This window comes from Chaetura pelagica, unplaced genomic scaffold (assembly GCF_000747805.2).
Source record: "Chaetura pelagica isolate M959 unplaced genomic scaffold, ChaPel_1.0 scaffold104, whole genome shotgun sequence".
NCBI lineage: Eukaryota > Metazoa > Chordata > Aves > Apodiformes > Apodidae > Chaetura > Chaetura pelagica.
The window spans coordinates 10,224,544-10,240,965 of NW_009953786.1; positions in this window are offsets into that span (position 1 = coordinate 10,224,544).

Genomic DNA, 16,422 nt, shown 5'->3' on the forward strand with positions numbered 1-16,422 from the left:
TTCCTGCTTGGAAAGCCAGCTGACTCACTGAGGTCTAGATGCAGACAAGCCAGCAGGTGGGCAGCATGGGCAACAGGGAGTTTGGGTTTAGCAGGGCTGAGACCCCACGCTAATACAGCAGCACAGACAAAATCCCTCTGCAAAGTCAATTGCTTTTCTGCAGAGGTCAGTTAGCCATTAGGGGGCATTTTTACAAACAATCTCTAATAAATAACTCAGAAGAGAACAGGATTTTCTCTGTGATAAGAAAGGTGGAGATTTTGAAAAGTCATCTTCTTCCTCTGATTCTGGAACAAAAGAGCAGGGTTTTTTGTTCAATACCTGCCTGTATCCTCTGTTTCCAAGCCAGGTGATTTTCCCAGAACTCTTTTCAACTCCTACAGGTTCTGGACACTCCCAAAGAGAAAGAAAGCAGATTACTTGCTTGCTCTTCCAGACTGAAGTGAGAAGCAGGCTGGATCTTTATTTTAAGAAAGTGGGGGTGATTGTGCCCCTTTGGTCCACATTCTACCTAAGAAAGTCACTGTACTGTTTGGGACCAGGCAGCTGTGACATGCCTTGACAGAGGCTTTGCAAAGGAAGGCAATATCCAATTCTCCTCTTTCTGACTCTGACCCTAACTCCCTCAAGAGTAAAGAATTCTTACCAACAGGCTGCAGCCTGTAAAACACAACAAAATTCACAAACTCCACTGATATTCATAAACTACAAGGGGCTCTGGAGAGATCCTTGAATGCTGTGTTACTAAGGTGATTTCCATGCCTTTTCTGGATTTTATTCTTTCAGGTTTCTCCACAGTATTTCTGAATCACCCATGTCACAGATGTCATCTAGGGGAAGTAGACACATCTCCAAAGAGCACAGCCCTTAATCTGAGTCCTTTTTTCATTATTTGCACTTGTTTCAGATAGACAAGGTTGAACAATGTGATCTCATACATGGTTAGTATGTTTGAACCTCCTGGTCATTCTCAGTTCTGCTACACAGAATTGCTTGGCACACAGAAACTAGACTTTCTTTGAAAGAAACTGGACCAAAATCTCTACTTCAGATATGCACAGAACATGCCTCAGTTCCCAGTGAGGATATAAGGCTCTGGACCTATGACCCATCCATCAGAGATCTTCAAAGCACATGCCTGGGGATGATCAGATGGCACCCTGTATGAAACCAAATTAATTCAAGCAATAGATGCTCCTTGTGCAAAAGGCAGAAGGGAAAAATGCTGCCTAGACTGTCAAATCACGTCAGACAAATGAAGTCAATAGCAATGGTACAGATCACTGTCTTCCCTGGAGACATTTGCTGCATCTCAGTCTTGCTGACTGACTGATTCTCTCTTTCTCTATGACATTTGAAAACTGAAAATGAATTGGGAATTTAAGATAAATAAATCAGCAGTTAGTGCTATTACTGCTATGCAGGGAGACCTGTAAAATCTGTGCTAGGAGCCCTTGAAATTACACCTCTGAAGAGTGAGGCCCTGTCAGCGAGATGCCCTTTACCTTTCACAAACCACTGGTGCCAGCCTTGCTCAGGCTAAACTCCAGGTGATGAGGAGTTCAGTGTGGCTTGGACTCTGACACCTGGCAGAAGCAGTGGCCCTGCCTTCTCATATCCCTCAATAAACCCTGACATTGATGCTTCTTCACCTGAATGTTTTGCAGTCTAAACTGTTTGGGTAGTAGGGTGTGTGTAAACAGCTTCTCTTTGCTGTTACTTTGCCTGTGTTAAGCATTGTATTTCTCTTGGAAAAGCAGCAGTATTTACTGTCCTGCCTCCTGCATGTCCTCCCATCCCCAGATATTTTATGAGTTCAGAGCACTCCTCCTGAGCTGAGCACTGTCATGGGTGTGCTTCAGATCCTCAGTATTTCCCTACATCTGCAGTAGTAAATGGAGGGATTTACTTGCTATATGAATTGCATTTGTATGCTTTACGATTGCTTTGTGATTCATGCATCTGAGTTTCTCCACACTCTGTCTTCTTGTCATTATTCTGAACACAAACAACATTGAGAAGGTACATCCTGCACCCTGGTGACACATCAGGACCATTGCTCCAGGCAAGCTAGTTTCTGCAGCTGACAGCTGGAGGTATGATAGCACCCACCATGCTGAGCTGTTTTTGCTTCACCACCTCAATAAACCTATTATAGGTAGTCCATATGGAACTAGAATGAGTTTCGAGCCAGAACGCTGGCCCTGTAGCAAAAGTCTGAGTGACCATACCAGCTGCAGACCCTGCCATGGATACAGAGTCATTCTAGACTGCACAGACCCTTAAAATACCAAATCCTCTGCAAATTAATATTATCTTTCTTCTTCCAGTTCTTGTTGGTTTCTGAAGGAAACATGCTGCCAGTGGTATCCATCACTTTTTAATACAGGCAAAGTATCCAGGTATCTTTCAGGGTAATCTCATTTTTAACTTATTCTGTTTGTCCTCACAATAATTTAAATATGACTCCAAACCTGTAGGTTTTGTTCCAATCTCATAAAATTACAACCACCCGTGAGTGGCTGGGATGTTGAGATTGTGATGGGTTGTCTGCTGCTGGCTGGTCCTGTAGGTAAGATGACAGATCAAAACCTACCTGGCCTTTGTCCAAAAATCATCAGGCTGGAATCCTGTCCATGAAAAATAGTCTCCAAGTAAAGAGCAAAACACAGCTATATATGTATATATATATATATGGGGGTTTTTGTTTCTGTTTTGTTTAGTTTTTTTCCTGATCTGCTCTAGCTATATTATTAAATATAGTGAAATGATTGTACAGCATGAATAATGATTACAGACTTCCTTGCCTTTCTGCTGTATGGAAGAATAAAGCTCCTTGAAAAAACTGGGAACAACATAGTCACAGTCTATTGGAAACAACCTGATGCAGCATCAAGTACCTTTGATTTTTTTTCTTCCTTTTTTCCCCTCTCCTTTTAGTTTTCCTTTGAATGGCTTTGCTGACAGCATTGTGTCACATTTTTCCCTGATAACTTCTGTTGTGAATTTTTAAGATGTTTTTAGCCATTCTTCAAGCCTGATGCATTACTCAAGGCATCCTTTTGTTCTGCAGTTCATATCAACCTCATAATTTAATAATTTGACACGGATACATTCTTTGTACATGGATACACTATTTTTTCTATCTAGAAATCAAATGGGAGTCAAAATAACGAAACAAGGAAACACAGACTGTGAGCGGATTGTCACACAAGGCAAGCCACCAGGCTGCCACTAACAAGGATTATTGACATATTCATGACAAGACTCCTCCATTTCCATCTCAATGTATATTTGATTTGAATGTCATTAAGAAATTCATTGCTTAGTGTTGGGGAAAAGCCTCCATTAATGGTAAATAAACAATCAGTTCTTGATTTCTGCAATGCTTAGCATAAAATTAGGGCACAGATAAACTAGTATCCAGAAAACCCTCTGGCTTTTGGCCAAGCTAGGTGTGTCTGAGGTGCTGTTGATTGGCAGAGATCTGTAAGCTTTGCATTTAGACCTGCCTCAGCTAGTCAACCTAGATGGTGGATCTCATTTTCTAAGAAAAGGAAATTAAATTATTACTAATTGCCTTCTGACTGACAAACAAAACTCGGTTATTGGGTTAGGCTTTTCCCAGTAACTTCTTTACATACACGTGGTTGTTCATGTGAGCTCTGTCTGTTGCATACAAGGCAGGAGTACAATAAATAATCAGGAAAACATCATGTAGTGTTTTTCTCCTGCAGGCTTTGAGGAAAGAAAAAGAGAGAATGACAGCATTGGCACATCTAAGTGAATTTATCACATAGGAAACTAAAAGCCTTAATTTTGATACTGAACTGCCTGAACTGCCTCTGAACTCTGAAGTCAGCCACCTAATCAGCATAGCCTGCATTCAGCCAAAGGCCAGCAAAGGTTCTTCTTCAGCATATGTGGAAAGGACTTGCATCTTTGCATCAGGAACCCAGGGTTTGTCTCCAGATATCCATGGCTTGTGGTGCAGTTTTATGTGCAGAGATACTGTGGCCATGCAAAATGGTTCTGAATACGTTTCATAGTGGAAAGGTAGCATGAAGAGGCAGCATGATGGGTTTCCATATGGTACCGCCTCTTCACTGAGCAAGACTCTGCGTGCAAGTTGGCTAAGCATGACTGTTGGCTTCTTCCAAAAAATACAGCTGGTCATTAAAGCGACTCTGTTCTTCTTTGTTGATGTTCTTAAGCTGAGAGATAAATCAAGTGTTTGGGGGTACGTGGGAAGGAAGACAAGTAAAAGAGAAAACAGAAAGCCAGAAAGAGGCAAATCCATCCAACACACAGCGTGAAAGCACTCACAGAGTTAGGCTGTGTGTCCCTGCAGTGTTTTATTTTCCATTCAGCCTACCATAGTATGTGGGAAAATAGGCCTTGTAATGTGCTGAAACGGTGGAGGAACACGGTGGGCTCCTGTTTGTGTTCCCTGAGGGCCTTCAGCTTACTGAGACTGCCCTTAATTATGGAGATTGAAATGATAATCAAAGAAGGGCTTGAATAGCAATATTGGTACTTTTCCTTGTGTCCACAAGAGTGAGAGAAATACCTCAGGCCGAGGTTGCTTCCCCAGAGATTTGTTTGCTCAGTTATCTAACACATCTTGCAGTTGGCAACACCTATATTTAATTAAAACTTCAGCATCGTGGTAATAAAAACTGTTTTTCTTCTGTCCTCAGATGTCAGTATCATCTGCTGCTCTTTTCCGACTCCCTGGTGGAGCCTCGGTGAATAACAAGCCGGTGCTTCGAGGTGCATAAATACTTCTGGAAGCTACCCAGAAAATGCCCTCCAGGAAAATTCCAGAGACACCCTTGATGATTCACTCAGCCTATTGAACCACCTAACTGGATATGAGCACTCACCCTGTTGGAAAGGGCTTAATCTAATAAGCAAAACTGGAGACTGACTCCCAGCCCTTTTTATTCTTTTTTTTCTAGTTCTTTCAAAGCCATCTGCTTCTCCAACCTATTTCAGAACATGCAAATTCACAAGTGAGGTGAAATTTCCCATCGACCAGTAGCCTGTGGAATATAATTACTGTGCTAATTTTGAATTCCAAGCGGTCAGCACAGGCTAGGAGTGCTCACTCAGCAAACATGTTAACACAATAACAACGAATATTAAGAACAGCCACACTGAGATTTGGCAATGACTCTGGAAAATGACAGGTAGCTTTCTTGAGGTCAGAAAACAGGCAACAAAATGCCTGAAAAATGTTTTTTGCTTTCCCAAGTGTTGCACGGATGCATTCTCAATGGGAATTGTTGAAGGCAGAAGGAAAGGATGGCAAGAGAGCGTTGCATCCAGGCTGCTTCCCCAGCAACGCTCAGAAAACAAGAGGCTGTTATGAATCCTGTGCTCTCCTGCAAGGTCTTTGCTACCTTGTATGACCTCTGTCATGTTAAGTGCTCATTCAGCGCTGCAGCCTGTCTACAACAGGGGCTAATGACACTAAGCCTGCTGGATAAATCCATGTGGGATTTATGGCTGTGCAGTGCACAGCATTTCAAGGAATACAGTATGCCAGTTGGACAATATCGGTGACAGGGGTAAGGCTGTGAAGGTTTTTCAAAAAATCTTAGGAATATGCTGCTTCTGAGATAGTTCTCCTAGTGCTTCACAGTGGAAGAACGACAGTTAATACTATATTTTAATGGAAATATTTTTGCTGCTTCCAGGAAAGACAGTACATGGCTAATTTTTTTTATTCTTTCGGGAACACCTTTGGGATTCATCTAATATTAAAGAATGTGTTTTGATGGGGACAGCAGATGGAACAGGAGCCAAATTCTATAGTAAATATTGTACTAGCAGAGCCTTGAGAAAGTAATGGGGAATGTCAGTTTTGCCCATTAACATCTCTAACACCAGTTGGTGGCGGATTCCAGGCTGTGATGGATGGCAGAGGGAGCTCAGCTTGAGAAAGCAAAGCCCCAGCTCTCTTCTGGGGAAGGAACCCTCTTTGACCTGCTGTGCTACTTACCTTGGAAGAGGAGCTACAGGTAGTGCTGGTGTGATTATAATGGGACCTGAGAGAATTAAAGTAGAAACCATTTTGTATGTTGTCTCCTTTTCTTGGGAGGGCGTATGTACAAAGTGTGCTGGAGTGGAAGGGGGAATGTGTCTCCCTGCATCTGAGATCAATTTCAGTCTGTTGTAGCATAGACAGAAGGATCAGAACTCGAGCAGAAAATATACAGAAGAACTCATAATGCAAAGATAAGATTAAATGTACTGATGGGGGGGAGGAAGAGGGTGAAAATCCATTTTGACATACATGCTTAGATCAGACCAGAGATTGGGGCACTTGTTCAGACATAACCTAACTTTGGTCAGATCTAACTGAAAATCCAGTTACAAAAGGCAGTTTCTCTCTCCCCTTGGTGCTGCATGTCTGCAGGGTAGGATCTGGGGACAGAAGGAGATCTAGGGGTGCTGCTAGATAGAAATGCCAGGCAGCACAGTGCTGGGCTGCTGCTGGCAGGTACCCATGGGAGAGTATAGAAGCTGCCCTGCAGGTTCAGGACAGCAAGCTGCAGTGCAGATGGGGTTTAACAACCAGCTGGGAAAAGCATCCTACATCACATGGCTGGCATTGTGTGGGAGCTCCATGTAAAAGCAGAATTCAAATCCAGCTCTCCAATGCTGAGAATTGCTGCTTTAAGCATAAAGCTGTTTTTGTCCTCCCTCCCCAACGCTAACATATTCTTCAAGTCAGAGCCATTTGGATGAGGCAGAGTAGGAAGAAAACTAACTGAATAAAATATGTATATCTATATGCACAGATACACAGATAGATGTAAATACATACATACATACATATATATACGTGTATATATATATATGAATATATGTATGATCTGGATGGTACACACATGAGGGATTTGCACAGACAAGAGTTTTCAGGATGGCAAAACAATATATTTTTCCTTAGTGTCATTCTTTGAAAATTTTAGTTGAGGTTTAAAAAAAACCTCCATCAGTCTGAAACAGACAGGCAACACAGTAAAATAAATGATGAGTGATGCAAGTTGGCATAGTTATTTGAATAGAGTTAGAGGCAGACATAATAATTGTTCCTGGCTGCCTATATTAAAATATCTCTACTATACAAAATCTTCCATGAGCTGCTGCTCTCCTTTATTTAAAGTAGTTGTCTAGGCTTGGTAAAACGATGCTAAAACAATACTCAACACTTCCCTGTCATGTTGGGTCATAGGACAAACATAATGACAAACAAATGAAAAAGCACAGGCAAGCAAAACCAAGGTGTCAGCGTATAGACGTCTGACATTATATCTGACTGGAAATTATTCAAAAGGTCAACACCTGCAAGTAGTTAAATGTGGCTTATAGTTTCCCTTTGGTCCAGGGCCCCGACTTTCTTAACAGCAAACACTTGCAAACACCCCATCTGTTGTTGAAGAATGAGCAATTTAATGAGGAGGATTAGATTCTTTCCATCTCAGTTATTCCTTAGTGTCTGTTCTGTTTTCTGTGCATTTGTCATCTGCAAGTAATACAGACTTTCCTTTGGTTTCCTTGAGCTGTTGTTCAGAGTCTTTAGTTTGGCGATTTGGGATGCAATCAAGGATGTAAAAAATATATATATATTTTCAAATAATTTACTTTTAAAAGGAAAGAGAACTGAGGAAATAAATATTATTGTCAGAGCAGCTGTACAGTGTTTTAAAACCAGGGGTGTTAACAGCAGAAGTCATATTTACATGCATCTGTGCATAGAATTATCATAGAATCATAGAGCTATTCAGGTTGGAATAGACCCTTGGGATCACCCAGTCCAACCATCATCCCTACTCTACGAAGTTCTCCCCTAAACCACATCCACCAACACCACATCCAAACGACCCTTAAACACATTCAGGGATGGTGACTCAACCACCACCCTGGGCAGCCTATTCCAGTGTCTGACCACTCTTTCTGTGAAAATTTTTTTCCTAATGTCCAGTCTGAACCTCCCCTGTTGCAGCTTGAAGCCATTCCCTCTTGTTCTGTCACTAATTACCTGTGAAAAGAGAGACCAGCACCAGCCTCTCTACAATGACCTTTCGGGTAGTTGTAGAGACTGATGAGGTCTCCCTTCAGCCTCCTCTTCCTCAAACTAAACATTCCCAGCTCCTTTAAGCATTATTCATAAGATTTATTCTCCAGGCCCTTCACCAGCTTCGTTGCCCTCTGTACTCACTCCAGCACCTCAAGATCTCTCTTGAACTGAGGTGCCCAAAACTGGATGCAATACTCCAGGTGTGGCCTCAGATTGCACACACAATTTCTGTAGTGATCTCACTCCAACTTTCACCAACCAGTTGGTAAAACTACCAAGGGAGATGATACAGGTGTCCCTGCATCTGGTGTCCCCTTGTGTCCTTCTTCGTCTGGACCATTTTTATTAAGCTTTGGGACCATGGCTTGATACATCTCTCACAGCACACTCCCCATACTGAACCTGTGCCCTCTTGTGGGCCATTTCCAAATTCCCTGCTTTGCTTTTGCCTCCAAGTCCTTTCCCTGCAGTTTCCCAGCACTTCAATCCCACTGCAAGCCTGCCATGAGGAAAAGCAGGACTTTCTGCTCCAGGAGATGATCCTCAGTCAAGCTTTACTCAAATGACAGTCACATTAGCAACCAGCAAGGAGCCTGTGAGCAACCTGAGGCTTAATTTTCATAAAACTAACCTACTTATTTCTCTAATCTCATTGCACAGCTAAAGAAGCCTGACTGTTCAGGTGGAGCAGCAAAGGCTGCCATCTCTGCCAGCTACTCCCTGTGGCAGTTTGGCATTACACTGCATTTATGCAAGGAAAATGCCAGCAGGGCCCAAGCCCAGACAAAGGTATAAGTGGATCAGTCCTTATGTTTGAGATTAAGGTCCTATTATGCCACTGTCACTGTGAAATAAGGACTTCAATATGTCCCACTTACACAGTCCAGCTGGTTTAACAGCAGTTTGGAGAAACTGGGAATCCAGTTGGTCATAGCAGCACTGATGGCAATATATGGTGGGGTGGGATAAGGAAAATGAAGCTCAGAGAATAACTGATATTTCATCCTAATTAATGTCTGTGTAAAGACTTGCACAGTAAAATGACACTTCTGACTCACCTCCCTTAGGCCTAAGCAGCTCTGGAAGAAATACCCATTTTACAGAGAAACAAACACAAAACAAGGAGCAAAGCTAACCTGCCTGCTATGAGAACTTCTGTTTGGATAGGAAGACCTATCTTTTGTGTGAAGGAACAGCATTTTTCAGAGGATGGAAAACCCAGGGCAGTAATTACCTGATTCTTCAACCTACAAAGCAGAGGGAAAGAATGAGTGTCAAGGACAAAGAACACATCTCAGTATTTAACAAAACAAGAGACATGCCTGAACCTGATCCAGATGGCAGTCTCAAGTTTGAACTCCAAAGCTGTTGGTTTATCTGGTTTTACTTCAATGCCCCTTTCACATAAAAGACAGGACCAAAATATAGAGAGCTCAAATGCTGGCCTTGAATTTAGATGTGTTTTTGTGGCAAACTGTGTTACCTTGATCTGAAGCATCAGACTGAGCCAGGGGGAAGGAGCAGGGCAGGGTTTATGGAGAGAGGGAGAACAAGGAGACTACAGGTAAAGGAACAGGTGGCTGGGGAGAGGAGAGGGCCATGGTGAAGTCAGAACATCACATCTTCAGAACCAAGACAGTGTCGTGTGGGATATGAGAGGTAAAAAAACACCCAGCAGCAGCCATAACTCAGGGTAGAAGAGATTAACACTGGATGCTGTGTGGAAGCTGAGGTTTCAATCTGGTGATGGTTTGGTGGTAGAATTGTCACCGAATTTGCAGAACTGTTTCCCTTGCAGCTGCTTGTTTAACAACCTGCAAAACTTTGCAAAAAAGCCTTTTCTTGTGACTGAAACATTTCATGTTTGCACTCAAGCAGAAACTATTTGTGCCTTTATGTCTGAATCTGTTTTGAGGATATGTAAGACTTGAAGGCACCATTCTTCTGACAGTTTTTGTAAGCTGACCAGAGCTACCAAGGAAAATATCCTTTTCCTAAGATATCCAGCTTTTTTTCCCTTTGAATAAATTTATTTTACTATAATAAAACACCATGCCGAAGTAAATTTTCACATGGAAATTAACCTTACTTAAGAGGGATGTAGTTTGATGAGGCTGCATGGGACATAGAAAATGGAGTTTGTAGCCATGAGGGGGAATAGGGAGAAAGTCCTAAGAGACTGAAATATCACCTTGCACATAGATTGTACTACTTGCTAGGTATCCAATAAGGTGGTGGTGAAGCTGCAGGGCGTTTCATACATCAGTGCTGTATCCCTTTCACAAACAGGCTGGGCAAGTACAGGCTGCCAGGATAAATGTGCCCCAGTGCAGCTGTCAAGGCCTTGAATCTTCAGAAGAAATCCAGGGAGATAACATTCAAGCTGACAATTAGCTGGGATGGTTGTATCTGCACCACTGCATCGTTGTTTCTCTGTAGCTGTGACTAGTACTAGATAAAGAAGGCTGTGACAGCCTGGGGTTGTTAATTTAACATTTGCAGAGCCGAGAGTGGGGAAAGAAACCTACAACACCATGTCATTTATGATTAAAAAACACAGCAATGCATTTGATTGTTCAGAAATAGCCCTTTATTTTCCTGTCATTTGTTCCTTACCCATGTTGGTTTGTCTTTTTACAGTCACATGTTCTCTTCTAGCTCAAGGATGTGGTTTTCAGTACGAGTTACAGCTATGCTGCTGATTTTACATTAATTAGACCATGCTCTGTTTCTAGTGTTATTCTGCCTCTTTCCATCACTATGGAGCTCCCCACCACATAGAGAAAATATTGTTTGCAGTAGTGACCTTGGCTGGCAGGACATGGCAGTTGATTTTTAGGGAAATCCTGCTGGTAGGAACAAGACTTGAGAGGGAAATGCCAGCACTTGGGCACCTTTCCAAGACTGCAGTCTTTTGGGCAACAGTTGTCCATTGTGGCAATACATTAGTGTTTCTTTTAATTTCCAGAAGTTTTTCCATACCTACCATTTCTACTAGTCTCCAATGTCTCCTCCAAGAAGAGGCTGATAATTATTGTTAAAAACAGCAATGGAGCAGAAACTGAGCAAACTTCTCTCTGTCTGTCTGGTTTTTTTCCTTCCAAAAAAGATTAGGGAAGTCACAGTCCATCTCTTCCTCCTGTTGCAGCAGTGGGAATTGTTCAGAGTCCCCCAGGGCAGGTTCAGATGCACAACTCCCCCAGGACAGGAGAGCCGTAGAGACAAGGTGTTGAAACACCACATTCAGTGTACTAAACCTAAGGACTCTGCAACAGCCCTTGAAGAGTAACATGCATGCTGTCAGTGCGTTCCCGGGCAGGGTCATCTCAGGACACTTTGGTATTTCTTTGCTTTGTGGCTCTTGAAGAGGGGAAGGAGGAAGTCAGCTGCTCAAACCACAGCAGAGCTGGAGCCGTTTTAAAAAATTCTAGTTCTGACAATGATTCAGGCAAACAGTTCTAAAGTCAAACACGGGCACCTGGTTTGTCAGCGTGTATCTTCAGGGCCAGCTTACTGCTGGGCATGTGCTTTCTGCATTGCCTGTTGAGACTCCAGCTTCTGAAGCAAGAGTTGGGCCAGCTTTGGAGCTGAAGTCCGATTGTTGGCTGTTTCTCTGTGCCTGGATTACTTCAGTCATCAATACTGTTAGAATTAGAGTCCTCTATTGACTATTTATCATTCTAAACAAGGAAAACAAATACTGTCTCTTCATATGAGCTGCCAATGTCTCTGTAATTCCCACAGTTGTAGTGCTATGATTGGAATTTAGTGCCAGATGCATGGATTCCTCAGACAAACAGCTTTCTGGCAGGAGAGAAGAAGATCTGGCTCCTGAAAGCCTGTATATGTAAAAACTTGCCATATTATCGTCTATCATTACCTGGTTTGATTTGCCTTGAAGACACAGAGAAGCTAGACACCAACTGCTGGATAAAAATAGAGATTGCAAACACCTTCACACATATGCATACCTAGTGAAGCCCACCATAGCCACCAAGCCACCCTGAAAGGGTAGCTATAGACCAGCATTTTCATTTAGGCACCCCAGTGGTGCCAAGGAAAGATTTATTTGTACTAATTTTTGTCTCACTGCCACAGATGAAGGTGGTGCCCTGTGCGTGTTTGTGTGAGAGAGAGAGCAGAGTTTATGTGGACAGCTGCTAGCAGAAGAGAGATTGGCTTCAGAGCTTGGTGATGGATCCCAGAAATCACCGGTGAGAGAACAGAAGAGACTTCAGTGACAAGGAAGAGTCAGCACATAGTCAAAATGCTAGATCAGGTCACTCACCTGAGGGTCAAAGTGAAGGCAAAGAAAGTCATCAGCTTCCAAGGGCAGACTGAGTCCCCTCCCATTCGTGTCTCGTGTACTCCCTGCCTCAGAGCAGCTGAAAAGGATTCTGCATTTTAGTTGGCAAGAAATCACCAAGTGACCTGTTAAGCTCTGGGAAAGCTGGTGTGGATTGTTTGCTTGACCTTTTGCTTTCAGGAACTTGTGTGTACACAAGCGCTATGAAAGACTGCCGCTGGCCAGTCCCCAAAAGTCCCTTGGCCTGGCAGGAGCAGGAGGTCATGCTGAACCTTGCTCATCAGCTCTGAGCATACCACCAGCCCTGTTCACTCTGCTGGATCCCTTGCATCCTGCTCTCACACAAGGAGGAATTATGATTCCCACTGTTTTCAGAGTTATCACAGTTGTTGTGTTTTCCCACTGCTGCACCAACCAGTGATTCCTCTAGATGGGACTCTGAGAGCCCTTCCTCAGCATTACTTCTGGCAGCTCCTCCTAGCTCACAGCACCCTTTGCAGGACAGGCAAAAACCTGAAACCATGATAGCTTTTACCACCCAGTACTGTTGAAGAAAGTGTTTAACCAATGGGGTCCAGCTGGCTGTTTACCTTGAAGTCCTGTGATGACGAGCTCCTTGCAGACAGGGAGGTGTTTGGCTGTGGCCTACCAGGGGTGTGATCCTTTGGTGGGAATTTCCCCAGGGAATTACCAAGCTAGCAGCTGCTCACCTGCTCTAGCATGCCCTGTCTTGCCTTTCCCCACCCAGAGGCCCTTGCCTGGAGGGCCAGCTGCACTCCCTGCCAGGCTACTTGTCCTGGGGGCAGCCACAGCCATGGCCCCAGTATCAGGAGCCTCCCAGGAACTCCCTGCCCAGGCTTCCTCCAGTAAACTGCACTGAGACCCTGCTGTATGAAGTCCACCCCTCTTCTGGCAACCTATCCCAGTGGCTTTTTTTACCCTTCCACGAATTTAGTGAGATTTCTTACTTTTACATCCATGTCTTGGTTGCTACTTTCTGTTTTAACAGGCTCCTACTGCCTGAATCCATGGGCAAAAAGGCGACCAACTGAAGCACTTACCGGGCACTGCAGTGTGCTCTCAGTGAAAACAGGGGCAGGGATGGAATTCAAGGAGGATATTTGACCAGGCATTACTGAAGCTAAGATTTGTCAGTTCATTAATTTAACACCCCACAGAAAGTTTGTTGTTTAAAACCATATACGGGAAATCTGAGCTGTAACTTTCCCGTCTTTTGATCAACATGCCGATGTGGTGCTGTGAAGTAAATAGCGAGAATTTTGGCCCCCGAGGGCATTCTGTTAGGGACACAACAGTGCTGATACAGCAAGGAAATAAATCTTGAAATAAATGAATGCTGCTGTGTATGTGCTTGCATGGCACTTAAGGAAGAAAATAAAATAATTTCAAAATGCAGAAGCCTTCAATCTACAGGTTTTTAGCGTTGCAACATTTGTATGTACCTTGAAACCAGCGACTGCCTGGCAGGAGAGAGCTGTGCTTTTTTAACAGTTGTAACTTGAAACATCTCTACATCCTGCCTTTGTAGTCCCTGGCAGGCTGAGATCTCCATAGACAGTGATCTAGGTGAGCAGAGGGAGAATGAAAGCCAGTGATACCAGTGGGAGGTCTGGGAGTTCCCAGCCCTATTAGTGCAGGTGTAGGTATTGCTAAATCCCAGTCTTGTTTATTAATAACATTGATATGTAACAGTACTTCAGAGGAATTTACCCAGCCACTCATGCTTATCTCTGAAGGGGTTTTTCCCATTTAGGTACTTGTAGCAGCAACTTGAGACTATAGCCTTTTGCAATGACATTGCACACACCCAATGGGATTACAGCAGCTGCATTGCAACTTTGAAATGGGAACTGAATTTTCTGTGAGTTTTCTTGCCAAGTTAAACTAGCTTTGGGTAGCAAATACCAGTATTGGAGGAGCTGGCTTCATGGTGAGTGCCTGATACACAGATACACTAACATAAGGTGTGAGAGGCACCAAATGAAGCCTTGTGATCAATCCCCCTGCTCCCCAAGGAAGAAGCGTAAAGGACACAAACTGCAGTTGTTCTCACCAACTATTCTATTGGGTTTTTGTTCGTTTGGGCTTTGCTTTTTCCCCGCTGCCATCCATCACCACATGCAGACAAAGCTTCTCAGGAGAAAGACCAGCACTTTGGCAACCAAGAGGTGACTCTTTCAGCAGTATGGCTATGTGGCATGCAGAGTTCAAGATTTCCTATTGTTTCTTTTACACCCTTCACAGCTCTTGGCAACTTATGTGGACTGGGTGTAGTGCTTTTTATAAGAAACAGCATACTGGAACTGCAAACATTGAGCAACACACACTGCAGCAGTTTTGGATGGTTAAGCAAAATTTTTCTAGTGTAGCATGATCAACTCAATTTCAAACAACGCTTCTGAAGAAAGCTGTGAACAAATCAAAGCTATTCTTACATTGCTTTGCAGCCCATTAGGTCTTGGATCTAAACCAAGTGAGGCTTTCAGTGGTTTGCAGCTTTCAGAAAGGGTGACCCAGTGCTCCATTCCCAGAACAGGTAACAGCATTCCATATGATCCCACTCCTCCTAACTGGAAAAAGCTGTTGGCCTCTGCTTGGGCTCCAGGTTCTCCTTTCCAAGACAGAACTGGACTCCCGGCAGTCACAGATACAAGCAGCACTTGGCAGACTCTTTTCTGGACCTGTACCTCAGCCCTTATGCCTGAGCCTCTGCACAGCTTCTCAAGACTAGGCAATGGTTACAGTAGTCACAAGCTTTGCCTGAATTCCACAGAACCCGTCAAACCACACCTTGATTAGAGATCTAACTGCTGGAATTACTTTTATTAGTGATGTCTAATTGCACAGCAAATTTAATTACAAGGACCTGGATTTAATGCTTGCCTATTTTAACAACTCGATTTTGTTGAATGCTTCAAATCAGCTGCCTATATTAACATCTATTAATTTACAATCCACTTCAACCAGCTGCCATAAGATGATGGAATAGGCATTTCTAAATTCTGTCAGCACAGAGTAATCTTGGGAAATGAGGGAAGCTGGCTTTAGCCCAGATGTACACAGGTACACTTGCAGACCTGTTCCTTCCGGTACATGGCATACAGGGACAACTGAACTTTTTTTCAGAACTTCTATTATCTCTGCAAGTATATTCAGTAGCACCCACTCGCTGAGAGATGAGATTTTCATCTTTAAACAAGTTATCTTGTGCCTAATGCACTCGACATTGAAATAAACAGCTCTTGCATTCAGGATTTGTTGCCCAGCTGCCAGCCACCTTCCTCCTCCCCTGATCAGCAGTTTCAGATCTGGCCTAAAACAATTTCAGGTGCAGGCCCTCAAGCTTCAATCCCCAATGAACTGCTCTGACAACAGGACATGGTTACTCTGCAATAATCTGTTTTAAATAGCAAAAAGTTCACTGTAAAATATGTCATAGTTAAATGACTTCAGTTCACACTTATGAGAAGCCCACAGATTCCAAAGAGCTTGGGTCTCATCCCAGCACTGTCTTAAACCCTTCAGCTTACTGGTGAGGGTAAGCCAAAGGACCACACTGGAAGTGCTCAAGGACCATCTCTTCTAGAATGTGAAAGTAGTCTCTCAAGTTAGTAAATATAAATAGCTTCAGTCAAAAAACAAACAGATCTGTAGCTAAGAACTTCCATAGACAGGACTGCTGAAACTCCAATCTCTACTCCCAAGCTGTATTTAACTTCCTCCATCTCACTGGAATATATATCATATATTTGGGGCAATTCACTATAGGAAAATTCTTTACAAAGTTAATTCTGACAGCTATTATAAAGCTGGAATTTGTCATCTGTTTTAGAGTACACTGCCTGAACAAAGGTGGTTAGTCAGTTTTCTTCCCTTCCTTGAAATTTGCATGCATCTAAGGAAACTTCATTCCCTTTTAAAACATGACAACATTAAAGACTGTAAACATTAAAATATTTCACACTGTATTTTCTGTTCAGCAGTCTCATTAATTTCAGAAAAAAAT